The sequence below is a fragment of the Grus americana genome, chromosome 2 (genome assembly GCF_028858705.1).
Source record: "Grus americana isolate bGruAme1 chromosome 2, bGruAme1.mat, whole genome shotgun sequence".
Classification (NCBI taxonomy): domain Eukaryota; kingdom Metazoa; phylum Chordata; class Aves; order Gruiformes; family Gruidae; genus Grus; species Grus americana.
In genome coordinates, this window is record NC_072853.1 from 23,285,377 (window position 1) to 23,298,984 (window position 13,608).

General features: G+C 47.2%; 1 long non-coding RNA gene across 1 annotated transcript; it reads left to right on the forward strand.

Annotated features, from left to right (window-relative positions):
- The first annotated feature begins 66 nt into the window (after positions 1 to 66).
- LOC129202355 (uncharacterized) lies at positions 67 to 9,003 on the forward strand. Its single transcript, XR_008575692.1, has 2 exons — positions 67 to 1,797; positions 6,052 to 9,003. It is a non-coding gene; the product is annotated as an uncharacterized LOC129202355 (long non-coding RNA).
- Positions 9,004 to 13,608: the final 4,605 nt, after the last annotated feature.

The window sequence follows — 13,608 nt, forward strand, 5'->3', positions numbered from 1 at the left end:
CACAGCTGGCTAGTGCTCAAATTCTGTTAGCTTTAGATAGTAGATGCCTGGGGTTAAATTCGATGCTTTGGCCCTCCAAACCCAGCCTTGCAAGATGGAGTGGCAGGAAGGGGGGACTTCCCCTTGATCTGTGCTGTTCCCTTTCGGTTCCAGAGCTTCCATCAGGACCCAGAGTGGGAAGGGAGACTAAGGATATCTGAAAATCTTCACTGTAAACAAGGCCAATTATACACACACCAATTACCTCAGTGTAAACAACCAATCACACTATAATAGGGAGAACCTTTTGAGCCTGAGGAGAGGGCTTTGAAGTGCCTCTGCTCAGAGATTGCCTATTAATGCAGGGGATTGCACCAGCAGCACTATTGGCTCTGTGAGTAGAGTGACAATGACAATGGAGCTAGGTGGATTGGGAGTTGCATGCCCTGATACAACAATACAGTAGTTAAAATTCCAACAGCGATGGAGCAGTAACCAGTGGCAACCTAGCTGTAGGCTTGGCTGTATCAGTGTGAAGGAATGGGAATTTTTTGTTACATATATGTGTAGTCATTTCTTCTATGGCCAGGAAACTGCTTGACCTGCACTTTGCTGACTGGTCACATTCCCAGTAAGTTTGCAGCCTCCACTGACTTTAGGTCTCTCTAAGCCCCAACTGTCATCTTCTCCTTCAAAGCACTACACTGCTCGTTCAGAAGCCCTGATCTTGCTGTGGATGGAATCCACTGAGAATCTCCCTAATTTTGTGAGCTGTGTATCAGGCCCTATAGGGTTGAATGTGGTCTGTTTGCAGGTGAATGCTGTTCCCTGCGTAATGCCGAGGGCTGCAGCAGGTTCCCCAGTCCTCTCCACTTCTAGAAGAGGAATCAAACACAATGATTTCTTCACAGGGTCTTGTCCCCGTGCCACCTCCTCTCCTAAAGTTCCCTTAACATTCATTATGTACAGCCCCTGTTCAGTCTGGGATTGACGTGCTGGTTTTGCCCTCGTACGTTCAGCAGACCTGCGTCATCTACCTCTAGATGTGACATATTGGTGCAATAAGGGCAGGCATTTCATCTGTATGTGCAGAAGTTAATTCCAGTTTTTTAGCAGTACCTACATGATTTCTCGCATTTTCTGTGAAAGAATACAAGACATACCCAGGTTAACATAAATGTGTCTTAACTCTCAGCAGGGAGAGGATTATGTCAATTTAGGCTAATAGCTGCCAAATAGCAGACACACAGATACTCTTAAATTGGTTTAATTTATGTGTCTGCTGGCCCTGACAATTGGAAGAAAAGATAAATACACACAAAGCGTTCAAAGCTTGGGGCGTTGTGATGCTAATTGAAAAGTCACCAAAGGAAGCCTGCATGGTGTGTGGGAATCTTAGCGCATGAGATTAGTGGCTAATTAGTGGCTGGGAGCTGGAGTGCACTCCTCTCACCGTGAGAGCAGACAGCTTGGCCCATGCAATCAATTCTCACCCCTGATACCAGCAATGAAACACCTATTGTGGGCAACAGACAGCATGGTGATGGGAAGACACAAATAGTGCCAGCACTATAGTAGGCTCTCGTAACATGCACAGAAAGCAGTGTCAGAGAGGTCTAGGTAGCTTGCTGTGTCCTGAGCCACGGCAAATATACAGGCATTTGAGAACTGACTTGTTTTTTTCTTTTTAACAGATGCACAAATCTCTTTATCTTACTTTCTGCCTCTTTCATGCCATGTTTGCAGCAGATGACAGAACATGCTCCAGAGGCCCTGAGCTTCAAACTCTGCTTTAGACTCTGAAGTGAATGCATACAGGTGGTGGCACCCCCTTCCTTGCATTGTGTTTTAGAATCATGACATTTAAAAAATAGAGGTTTCATCTGTCTGTCAGTGTCCCGGTATTTCCCTCTCAAGCTTTTCCCTGGTGTATAAATGAAGTATAAGAATCAGAGATTTAAATAGTACACTTCTGTCAAGAATCGAAGAGGTTGGCCTTTAGAAAAAGAGACACATGGAAAATTGTAGGAATTGGTGTCACTGATGCATCACTGACACCACTGAACTTATCAATGCTTTGTTTGATTAGGCACACATCTATTTTTCTCAATTGTTTTGCATTCATTTGGGATAATCCCTTATTTATTTCTTCACTTAGGAAGGCTGTTTTGTGACTGAAGAGTTACATGTTTTCTTCTTTTCCCCACATTTGCTTTTCCAAATCTTAAACAAGTGTAAACACAGCTTTAACTATGACACACCCTCTTGATTAAACTAACCAGTATTAAACCTCACACAGGCATTGAGTAGCAGTCCTGAACATTACAGAAGCTAGAAAACTCCTTGTCACCAGCTGAGTGATGCAGTGTTGCTTGAGCTGGAGTCAGAAGTGGGATATCATAAGAAGCCCGTGCTCATGGGCAGTGGCCTGGGACTGCGTGAGCTGTTGGTTGTGGAGTCAGCTTGTCTGGCAATCAATGCATGGACGCTTCTAGTCTAGTTTCCTTAACCCTCCAGTCAATCAGCCCTCCGGACAACTAACCCTCTTCTCCAGCTGTTGAGAAAAAGCTAAATCATCCATGATCTCCCCAGTAAGAGCTAATTACAAAGAGGACATCCTTCATATAGTAGCCCTGTTGTAAAAGTGATGCTATGGGGAGAGGTAAGGTTTGCTGGCAGAGCTAATATCTTGTTTGATCACATATGTAGTTGGGAAAAGTTAACAGACTTTCAGACATAGAAGTTCTTCTACAGGTCTGAAAGAGAAAATGCAAACTTTGAGCTATTCTGGCCCATTCTCAAAAATCCTGTGGAGAGAACAGACATGACAGCCCCAGACAGTCAGCTCTGCCATGGATAAAGCCAACTTGCTGTGCAGCCCCAAGAGCATAGGTGCTCCAGGAATCTTAATAGCCTATGTGGAGCAACAGATTCCTGAAACCTTGCTCTTCGTTCAGTAAATGTTTGCCAAAACAGGAATGAGAGATACAGGAAAAATCAGCATTTTCTGGCCAAATTATTTCCAACTGGTTCTAGGCGGGTATTAGAAATGCAGCTGTCAGTTTTCACATGATGGTTTTTAAATGGACCCCCTTTTCTTAGTCATCTTTTAAGGTATCCTCTCTTTTATCTTCAGCAAAATACACGTGGGTACCATTACTGATGGTTTCAGATACTACTGGCAGTAACATTAAGATACCAGTGGAAGCTGGTTAGTGCGGCGACTAATGCTGCATGGGAATTCAGTGATAGTGTTACAGACTGGAAGATGCTCCATGCTGGAGCCTGGCAAGGAGCTTTGGGTAGATAAGACATCTGTTTAATCTCACTGTGAGGAGAAAAGGGGCAAAAATCCCTAATAAAGTATATTCAGCTGAATGGAGCTTGTGAAAGGACTGCTGTCTGCTTGAGCAGCTTTTGAGAGGAATCTTAAGGAGACTCTGGTCTGGTGGGCAGATTGCCTCTGCCAATATGCTGCCTCCTCTTGGGAGCCCCAAGAGAAAACATTTGCCCTTCCCTCGGGCCAAATTGAAACAGCCCCTTCTCCTTCCCTCCCACTCCCTGCTGAGCTTGGGGTACCTCCTGCTGCCAGGCGGGGGGCAGCGGGGCCAACACCAACTGCTGCTTCACAGCATCCATTTAAAGTCAAGGCTCGATGATGGTTGTTGGTCCATGGGCTCCTCTTCACTTGGGGAAGGGCCCTATCACAAGGGCATCTCAGGTTATGCAGGGGGGTGTCAGCAGACCACAAACAGTCCAGCCATCTCCCCGGAGCGCAGAGGAGGCTCTGGGAGAGGGAGTCATCCATGTAATGATTTCCGGATGCTGTGTCTGATCAGTTCCTGTATTGCTGTGGTGTTTTGGGGGGTTCAGGTAGGCTGTGTGTGAGAGGAGAAGACAAGAGAAGGACTCTTCTGCTGTACTTGTTCTTCCTATACAGAAACAGCCAATGGTCCCACCACCCACCACTTGCGCTTCTCAACAGGCTGGGAGACAGGCAGGTCTGGAAAGGCCTGGCAACCCACTGAGAAAGTTATTTCTTTCATCCCCTTGCAGGACAGCCTTTCTCTTTTAATGTTTTGTGCACAGTAAAGAGAAGGAAAAGGGTGAAGCAGCTAAAGAGAAGGAGCTGCAGAGGAGATTCCAGTTCCTGTGGGAATCTATGCATGGCACATTGGGTCTGCAGGAGCACAAAGCTGTGCTCAGGTCTACGAAACCTGATAGCTCAGCTGCAAATCCTAGGATTTCTTCTAGTTTCTGAGCCAATCCCTCAGCATGTAGAGAAAGTACTAGACTAAGATGAAGTTCTGCAAGCATGTTTGATCTCATGTCAGCTAAAAAACCCTAAAAATCAGCTTAAAACACTAGCCTATTCCAAAGAAAAGTACCAAACCTTAGTCTGGAGCTTCTGTTAAGTTAAAACCAGAAATGCTTCTTCAAATGAAGTATACAATTTAAATGCTTCTTCAAATAAAGTATAAAAGACAATTTGCTGGACTTCACCCTCTTCATTGTGAGGGTGGTGTGGTGGGTTGACCCTGGCTGGAGGCCAGGTGCCCACCAGAGCCACTCTCTCACTCCCCTCATTCACTAAACAGGGGAGAAAAGGCATAACGAAATGCTTGTAGGTCGAGATAAGGACAGGGAGAGATCACTCACTAATTATCGTCACGAGCAAAACAGACTGAACTTAGAGAGGGAATTCATCTAATTTATTACTAGGCAAAACAGAGTAGAGGAATGAGAAATAAAATCAACTCTTAAAACACCTCCCCCCACCCCTCCCATCTTCCCGGGCTCAACTTCACTCCTGGCTTCAACCTTCCCCCCCTCAGCGGCACAGGGGGACGGGGAATGGGGGTTACGGTCAGTTCATCTCACGGTGTTTCTGCTGCTTCTTCATCCTCGGGGGGAGGACTCCTCTCGTCATTCCCCTGCTCCAGCATGGAGTCCCTCTCATGGGGTGCAGACCTTCAGGAGCAAACTGCTCCAGCGTGGGGTCCCCCATGGGGTCACAAGTCCTGCCAGCAAACCTGCCCTGGCATGGGCTCCCCTCTTCACGGGTCCACCGGTCCGGCCAGGAACTTGCTCCAGCGTGGGCTTCCCACGGGCCACAGCCTCCTTCAGGTGCCTCCACCTGCTCCGGCGTGGGGTCCTCCACAGGCTGCAGGTGGAATCTCTACACCCCCTCATCCTTCCTCCATGGGCTGCAGGGGGACAGCCTGCTTCACCATGGTCTTCTCCATGGGCTGCAGGGGGATCTCTGCTCCGGCGCCTGGAGCACCTCCTGCCCCTCCTTCTGCACTGACCTTGGTGTCTGCAGAGTTTCTTACATCTTCTCACTCCTCTCTCTGGCTGCAAAAGCTCTCTCTCTCTAAGTGTTTTTCTTCTTCTTAAATATGTTATCACAGAGGCGCTGATTGGCTTGGCCTTGGCCAGCGGCGGGCCCGTCTTGGAGCCGGCTGGCATTGGCTCTGTCAGACACAGGGGGAGCTTCTAGCAGCTTCTCACAGATGCCACCCCTGTAGCCCCCCTGCTACCAAAACCTTGCCATGCAAACCCAACACAGGTGGTGAGGCACTGGAACAGGTTGCCCAGAGAAGTTGTGGATGCCCCCTCCCTGGAAGTGTTCAAGGCCAGGTTGGATGGGGCTTTGGGCAACGTGGTCTAGTGGAGGGTTTCCCTGCCCATGGCAGGGGGGTTGGAACTAGATGGTCTTTGAGGTCTCTTCTAACCCAAACCATTCTATGATTCTGTGGTCTAACAACTGCTTTCTCCAGGTAACTTCCAAAATAAAACTCACCTATTCCAAAATAAAAATCACCTATTAAAAAAATTAAAAGTCATCTATTCCAAAATAAAATTCAATCTCTAAGATGACATCTGGGAGATCTACATAAGTCTGGTTTAACTGGGGTAAAGCTAGGGTGAGAGACAGGTCAAAATTAAGCTTACCACAGAGGCTATCTGCAACCTTTGTGGAGAACGATTGCTATCTTGCTGGGGAGATCATGTTTCTGTTATTATCAATAACAATCTGTTTTATATTGTTTAATCTCTCCTCTTTCTTAGGTTATCATCTCTGACAGCTGGGAGACTCGACATGACACCTAAGGTGAAGCTATGATGAGACTAAATCATGTTATTGAATCAGAAGTGTCATCCGATTGTATCACACACGGTGAGAATGTGTAGGTACCAGAGTCCTTGCCTCGAAACACTTACAGTCAAAGCCAGAGAACTTGTAACAAGGAGGGTCATAGTGAAGTAGGGACATCCAAGTGCAAGGTCCTGCACCTGGGTCAGGGCAAGCCCCAGTATCAATACAGGCTGGGGGATGAAGGGCTTGAGAGCAGCCCTGAGGAGAAGGAATTGGGGGTACCAGTGGATGAAAAGCTGTCATGACCCAGCAATGTGCACTCACAGCCCGAAAAGCCAACTGTGTCCTGGGCTGCATCAAAAGAAGTGTGACCAGCAGGTCGAGGGAGGTGATCCTGCCCCTCTACTCCGCTCTGGTGAGACCCCACCTGGAGTACTGCGTCCAGCTCTGGGGCCCCCAGTACAGGAGAGACATGGAGCTGTTGGAGAGAGTCCAGGGGAGGTCACAAAGCTGATCAGAGGGCTGGAGCATCTCTCCTATGAGGACAGGCTGAGAGAGTTGGGGTTGTTCAGCCTGGAGAAGAGAAGACTCTGGGGAGATCTAATTGTGGCTTACCAGTACCTGAAGGGAGCCTACAGGAAAGCTGGAGAGGGACTGTTTATCAGGGAGTGGAGTGACAGGACAAGGGGGAATGGCTTTAAGCTGAAAGATGGTAGATTTAGACTAAAAAAGAAATTTTTTACAATGAGGGTGGTGAGGCACTGGCACAGGTTGCCCAGAGAGGTGGTAGGTGCCCCATCCCTGGACACATTCAAGGTCAGGTTGGATGGGGCTTTGGGCAACCTGATCTAGTTGAAAATGTCCCTGCTTATTGTAGGGGGGTTAGACTAGATGACCTTAAAGGTCCGCTCCTACCCAAATGATTCTATGATCTGTGCTATTTTGAATGTTCTGATTTATAGCTGTATTTGTGCAATAAAGCCCATTTTTTATTTTAGTGCATTTTGATGTAGAAGCCTATGAAATCTTACAGATGTTACAGTAAGAGCAGGCTGCCTTTCTGTGTATGCTTCTGTGAGGGAATGTCTTTTCTGTGCAATTAGCTGGGAGGATTGAGCTTTATAATGGAGCAGTTTGGTCTGAGCCGCTTTCCCTCGCTGGCCTGTTCAGAAAGTGCTAAGCAGGGCAAAGCCACCCATCTCTACAGCCTTACAGGATGTCTGTAACAAGCTGGTGCCTATGGCTGTGTGCAGAGACCCTCCTGCTCTGCAGGAGCTGATCCTGTTACGCTCCACAGAGCAAGTCTGAACCTGGCGAAATGAACAGGAAATGCCAGTTCCAGCCCTCCCAGATGGCTCCGGGCTGCTTTGTACACTAACTTTTTCAGCCTCCGGAGGTTTTGCATATTAATTCCTCACCATCCATAAACTGCTTTTGGATCAGCGCTGCGCTGCCGAGATCTTGGAAAGCCACCGCACTCGTGTGATTCTGGAGACATTGGCTACGCCGTGTTTATTGGGCTGCCTGCTCTGCTCTCCTGGTTTGGTAATCCTCTGCTCTCCTGCAGGTATTAACACGTACAAGAAAGCTTCATCACAATAAACAATAGCCAAACATGCCACTTCTTTTTCCGTCTGTCAAAGATACCATCATACTTTTAAGTCGGTCCCAGCGAAAATCATCAGTGGGGCTGCAGAAAGGTCAAAGGTTTGCTGGTTTAGGATTTCGTGGGAATATATGCTTGTTTGGACTTGGCCCAAGAGCTTCGTTTACCTGTTTGACAGGTAACAATTAGTGAGTAATAGCTCTGCCGGCTGGAATGCGGCTGCGAGGGCCAGCGGGCGCTGGGTTACCTGGTGGGCAGGTGTGGGTGCAGCGCCCAGATAGGTATGTGCATGCACAGCATTCCTGGGAATCAGTTTTCCCTTAAAGATGCAGCGATGACTGCAGGGCACAAAAAGGCTGGGCTTAGCCCAGGCTCGAAGATGTTAAGCTGTTTGCAAGGTAAAGAAGTAAAGTAAATAGTAGAAGAGAAGAGGAGCTGAGGAAAGGGTTGTGAGAAGCAGTTGCCCCTTTTTTGCCTTGCCTAGGGAGAAGAGAGTTTTGATTCTTCCCTGAGAATCTCAGTAATGCAGAATTCAGTGCAAACACAGTGTCAGGGAAGATAAAAAAGAAGAGAAATGCTGAGATAGGGTAGAACTGATTTGAGAAGTGCGCGTCTGTCTAAAAGTTAGGCGGACAGGTGGCCAGCATGGCTCAGGACCGGTCCGTAAGGATTTCGTGCGCATTGCTCCCCAGCGGCAGCCCAGCATAGGCGCAGCAGTGCACCACAGAGCTGAGAAGCTCATTGGCATGGTATAAATGTGAAGCAGGGAAACCCTCTGTCAATTGGTTTAGAAATGGTTAAACAGCTTATGTGCAGTTACGCTCAAATCTGCCATTAGCAAGAATCCAAACCTCATGAGTTTATCGAATAAAACCGCTTTATCTGTGGCAAACGGTCCCATTTCCAGCTCCTGCAGCAGTTGGGGAAGATTCCTGCATCAGCCCCTCCCTACAGTCGAGTCCCTGGAGGGAATCTGGTATAAATTATGTAGACAGTCAGGGACTTCACAGGTGTTTTTAGGATGTTTGATTTTTTTTTTACCACAGCAGGTGACCCTTCTGTTTTAGGAAAGGAAAGGATTGCTCATTCTTTTCATATTTTATTCCTATTTGTGAACAGGCTTCTGGGTTTGTGTATATCCACTTAGGTGTTTCACACTTGACAATTGAGCTATTGTGTGACTTTGGAGAAGCCACATCCTCTTTCCTGGTCTCTCGATTTTCACCTGCAGAGTTGGAGTAGTGAGTCTTGTGTTATTAACCATGAGAGACACAGATGATAATTACTGCTAGTTTTAAACACATATGCTATTATAGATATGTATTTATTTATATCCCACAGTAATTCCTTTGAACCTTATTTCACTAAGATGACAAAATATTTTGTATTTTTAATAAAAATCATGTCTTTTTTACTCATAAATGGCTTCCCTGGCCGAAAAGACTTTATTCTTGATGTACTAGTTGATGTCATTTGAGGAAGAAGAAATCCAATTATAATTAGAGACAATTTTCCTTGATCTTAAAGGACCCAGCATCACTTTAAGTCATTAAGCATTATTTGTACACTGTTATTTAGTATGACCTTCATTACGAGGGAGTCTCTTTGCTCAACAGTATATGGGCCAATAAATGGTCATTAAACTGACAAAATAGCAAGGTTTGTGTTTATTCTCACAAGCTCCTTACAAGCTACAAGCAAGCGCTACAGAAGCACAGAGACATCTCTGCACTGTGGACCACACTAAAGCGAAAATATAAAAATATAACCCTTTCTGAGAAAGTGCTGAGAAAGAACGTGACAAGCCCCTTCCCCAGCCCACATCCACTGCAGAAGAAGATGCAATTATGTGTTCTGGGTCGGACGAGAGGCTTGCCCACTGACCACGCACCTCCAAGAGCCCCCACCCGGGCACTGTGGGAAGAAGTGAGCAGCACTCTTCCCCTTCCAAGCATCCTTCACTCTGCATCTCAGTCTTCCTCAGCTGGAGCTTGGATCCACATCTCTGCATTTTCACCTCTGAGTCAACATTTTGTTTTGTGAATCTGTCTGACCATTGTTTGAACCCCTGTATACTTTTGACATCCGTAATGTTAGGTAGCCATGAACCCCACAGATTATGAAGTACTTCAGATAATAATTTTGTTTTTCATAAACCACGTTTCTGATGCTGGCATTTGGCATCTATGGTACTGTGTGAAACAGCGGGCAAACTGTTCGTTCTGTCTCCCATTTATTGCTAACCTTTACGACCTGCACATTTTGGTTTGTCTTCCTACTGTTGCTGCTGCGACCTTAACATTTCAGATCGCCTCCCTTTTGGGCATGGAGGACAGGAGCTGCATGCAGTGTTCAAGACCTAGGGCACTTTAGATTTGCCCAGTAGTGTAACGGTGCTTTCTGTTCCTCACATTACTGATGTTGCTTTGGCCCTGCTGAGTGCGGGAGCAACCTTAGCATGCCGAGAAACACTTTCATCAGACTTCACGGTCATGATCGTGCTGCATAGTCATGCTGCACGATAAGCACAAATGCCTCAGAGTCAAATGAAGAACTCTCCTCCCTCCTGCAGCTTTTTGCCCACCTGTAGGTTTTATGTCCCTGTGTGGACTTGATCACCCCGTCACTTGGAGTGAGTAGAAAGGGCTCCCCTGATTTCAGCAAGACTGGAAGTCCTGGGAGCATCTCTTGTTAATGACAAGGGGAGCTGCATGGAGAAGCTGAGCTGTGGTTAGTGCTGAGTGATGTGCTCTTCTGGTCCTTGGGAACAGGAAAGTTCATGCTCACAGGGAGACCAGACTCATGAAGTCAAAAGAGAAATGAAGTGCAGTACCATTGTTGGCCTTGTGAGAGAGTTTTGTTTCACCTTTCACTTTCTTAAATGCTTTCTGTGAGCACAAGGAATTCAGCCGTTCAGTCTGCTGCTTTCTGCTATATCAGCACTTTAGCCAGAACACTTGGAAACATTTAGAGTGGCATCAATCAAAGGTGACTCAGGAACAAATCTGATATGAAGAACTTGGAAAGACTGGAAGAATAGCTATTGTACCAAATGCTTTTCTAAATGGATACCTGAAGGGATGAAGCTATGGAGAGGATGGTTTGGGAGGCAGCTTTCCCACTTCAGCAGTGCCGTCATGGTAATTAAACATACCCTTTGGAAGCACACACCGTTTTGAAGGAGCTTCCAGCCATCACTGAATGAAGTTTACAATGAACAACCCATTGCGTATTAAGAGGCAGGATGACTCCATCTGCCATTTGGGTTCTGTACAAAAGGCTGGCAGTACTTCAGGGTGAGCATGGGGACTCTGGAGAGTATGGCAAGGGCTCTGTTGTTCACTGGTAACTACCGATAAAGAGTCCACTAGATAAAGTGGATCATAAATGGCATCTGAAGTAGTCTTTCACCCCAGCAAAGGATATTCCAGGAGAGCAATGCAGGAAAAGGACCAACTCAAAGGAATTCACCACCACAGGTTATTCCCAGGCAGCACCACACTGCGTAAGGAGGAATGGAAAACATGTGGCCTTATTCTCTGTGAAGTGTTTGCAGAGGTTTTGTCACCATAGTACCAAGTCACCAAATACAGAAAGGTCCCTCCCATGATTCATAACTGAACCCACGGTGGCTGCTGCTGTTTCTCGCAGTCCTTCTCACTCTACCCGTTGTGTAATAGCTGAAAGGAGCAATGCTGGACACTTACAGGCTTCTCCATCCTCCCAGCATATTACAAACAGATTTCTACACCCAGCAGCTCTTTATGAGCTTTTCTGGGCAGGTGAAAAGAGCAGATTGTGGATCATTTCATACAACCATAGGTCTGACTGGTGTCACCTGCTATCACCAGGGTAAGGATTCATGAAACACTGCATTGTGAACCTTGAGTTTAGCTATCCGTCACCAGATTTGATCTATTTGGGAAGAAGTTTTCTGAAATTTTTCTTTCTAGCATTAAGAAGTTTTTAGCCAAAAAGGTTCTGCTGTGTGTGACATTAGGGATAGAGAAAAATAGACTGTTTTGTCCAATGTTGTTTTCATGTTAATGAACAGTTCCACCATTCCCATGCTTCAGAGAAAGATGCTAAAAGTTAGCATGGCATCAGGAGAGGGAAAAGAAATAAAAAACCCTGCTTCAGGAGTCTGCTTTGAAAATCCGTTTGAAATTCCCATCTGCTCAGCAGTAGCGTTGCTAATGTTAGCAGCAGAGTATCTCTGGGTTACCATCCACACCAAGCACACACCAGCTACGAGAGGCCTGAGAGCAAACGCCTCTGCCTATCCAGAGCTCTTCTGCTGGGATGGCCACCCTTGGAGGAAGAAGTCTCCTGTGACGGCCAACTGCCCTGCAAGGGAGACCTTCTGGAGCTGGGCCGGAGGAGTGGACCACAACAAGGAGCATAGGAGGGGAAGATGGGGGATGAAGGCTGGACTGGCATTGACTGGGAACCAGAGTGTGGGGAGCACTGGACTACTTGGATGAGACTGGAGCAAGGGGAGGGGACCTCCAGGCACAGCAGTTGGAGCAGGGCAGCCTGAAGACAGACATGGGGGCATGGGGAGGACTAGGACTGTTTGAATGCACAAGAAGAACTGAGAACTAACAGAGGTAGAGGGAAAAGCGGTGGGGCTGGTCTGTGAGGAGCAAGGAGTACTGATGGCTGAGCACTGCGGTGGAAACCCAGTCTGAACAAGACCAATGACTATAAGTGGCCTTCTGGGTCAGCCACCGGGCTTTCTGCCTTCCCCTGGTGCTGGATGGCCCAGAGATCTCAACATGACTGAAGGGAAGTACACTACCAGGAGCTGTGTCACTGCAGGAAAGTCATTTTCCAGATGCAAGCTGGACCACAGGCACTGTTTCAAACGGTAGAATCACAGAATTGTAGAACAGCCCAGGTTGGAAGGAACCTTGAAAGATCATCTGGTCCAACATTTCATGGGAAAGAGAGCCTAGATGAGATTATCTGGCACCCTGTCTAATCACATCTTGAAAACTTCCAGTGATGAGGACTCTACCACCTGGAGAGGTTGCAGAATTAGACACTTTGGGTGGCACAACAAGAAACCAGAGAACTGGAATAGCATGGTACAAGATGGGGGAGGTCATCATTTGTAGCAGGCAGACGAGCAGAGGCCAGCTGGCTTTCCCTGCCGACACCACTGCTGTGCCGCTGCAGCAAGGCATCTCCAGCCAGCGAAAGCAGTGCTGAGGCCACTGCGGACCTGGGAGCAGTGAGACTCCACAGGCATGACCTGCCTCCTTCTGCCCTAGGAGGGGTGTCCCAGACTTGCTCAGCACAGAAAGCAAAGGATACAAGGAGGTACTAATACCTCAAGGAAGTAACTACCAGGAAACAAACACAGAGATTTAAATTAAAGGGCAGTGTTGGCACAAGGACAATAGGGTGCAAACGGACTTTAACATATTTCAGGTGGTAAAGAAAGGGTGGCATCTACCCAGGTGAGAAGTGAGTTACTGGAAGAGATCCCCCAGGAGCAGGAGTGGGAACGAGGGCCCCAGGGGCTCGGGCTTGCAGTTTGGTTGGGAGACCCTGCCAGGACCACCCAGTACGAGCCAGGGCTCAGTGAGGCACATGAACCCTTCCAGACCACTTGCTTGAGCATCTCCTAACTTTTGAGTTGTCCCGGCTTTTCCAGGGCATTTGGAGAGCATCATACTGGGTCTTCTGCAGCTTCAGCTGCTTTATTTCAGTGAATAACAGGGCTTTCACATAGGCCTAATTATGTACTAGTAGTAGAAAAAGATAAACTGAAAAAGGGAACTATCTGTATTTAACAAAGCTGATCTGCTGCCACCAGGGATTAAGTGCTGACACACAGAACTTGGCTTACCCAAGACCGGCTGGGACAAAGCAAACAGTGAGTTGTTTGACTGCAGCCCAGCTAGTGATGGCAAGC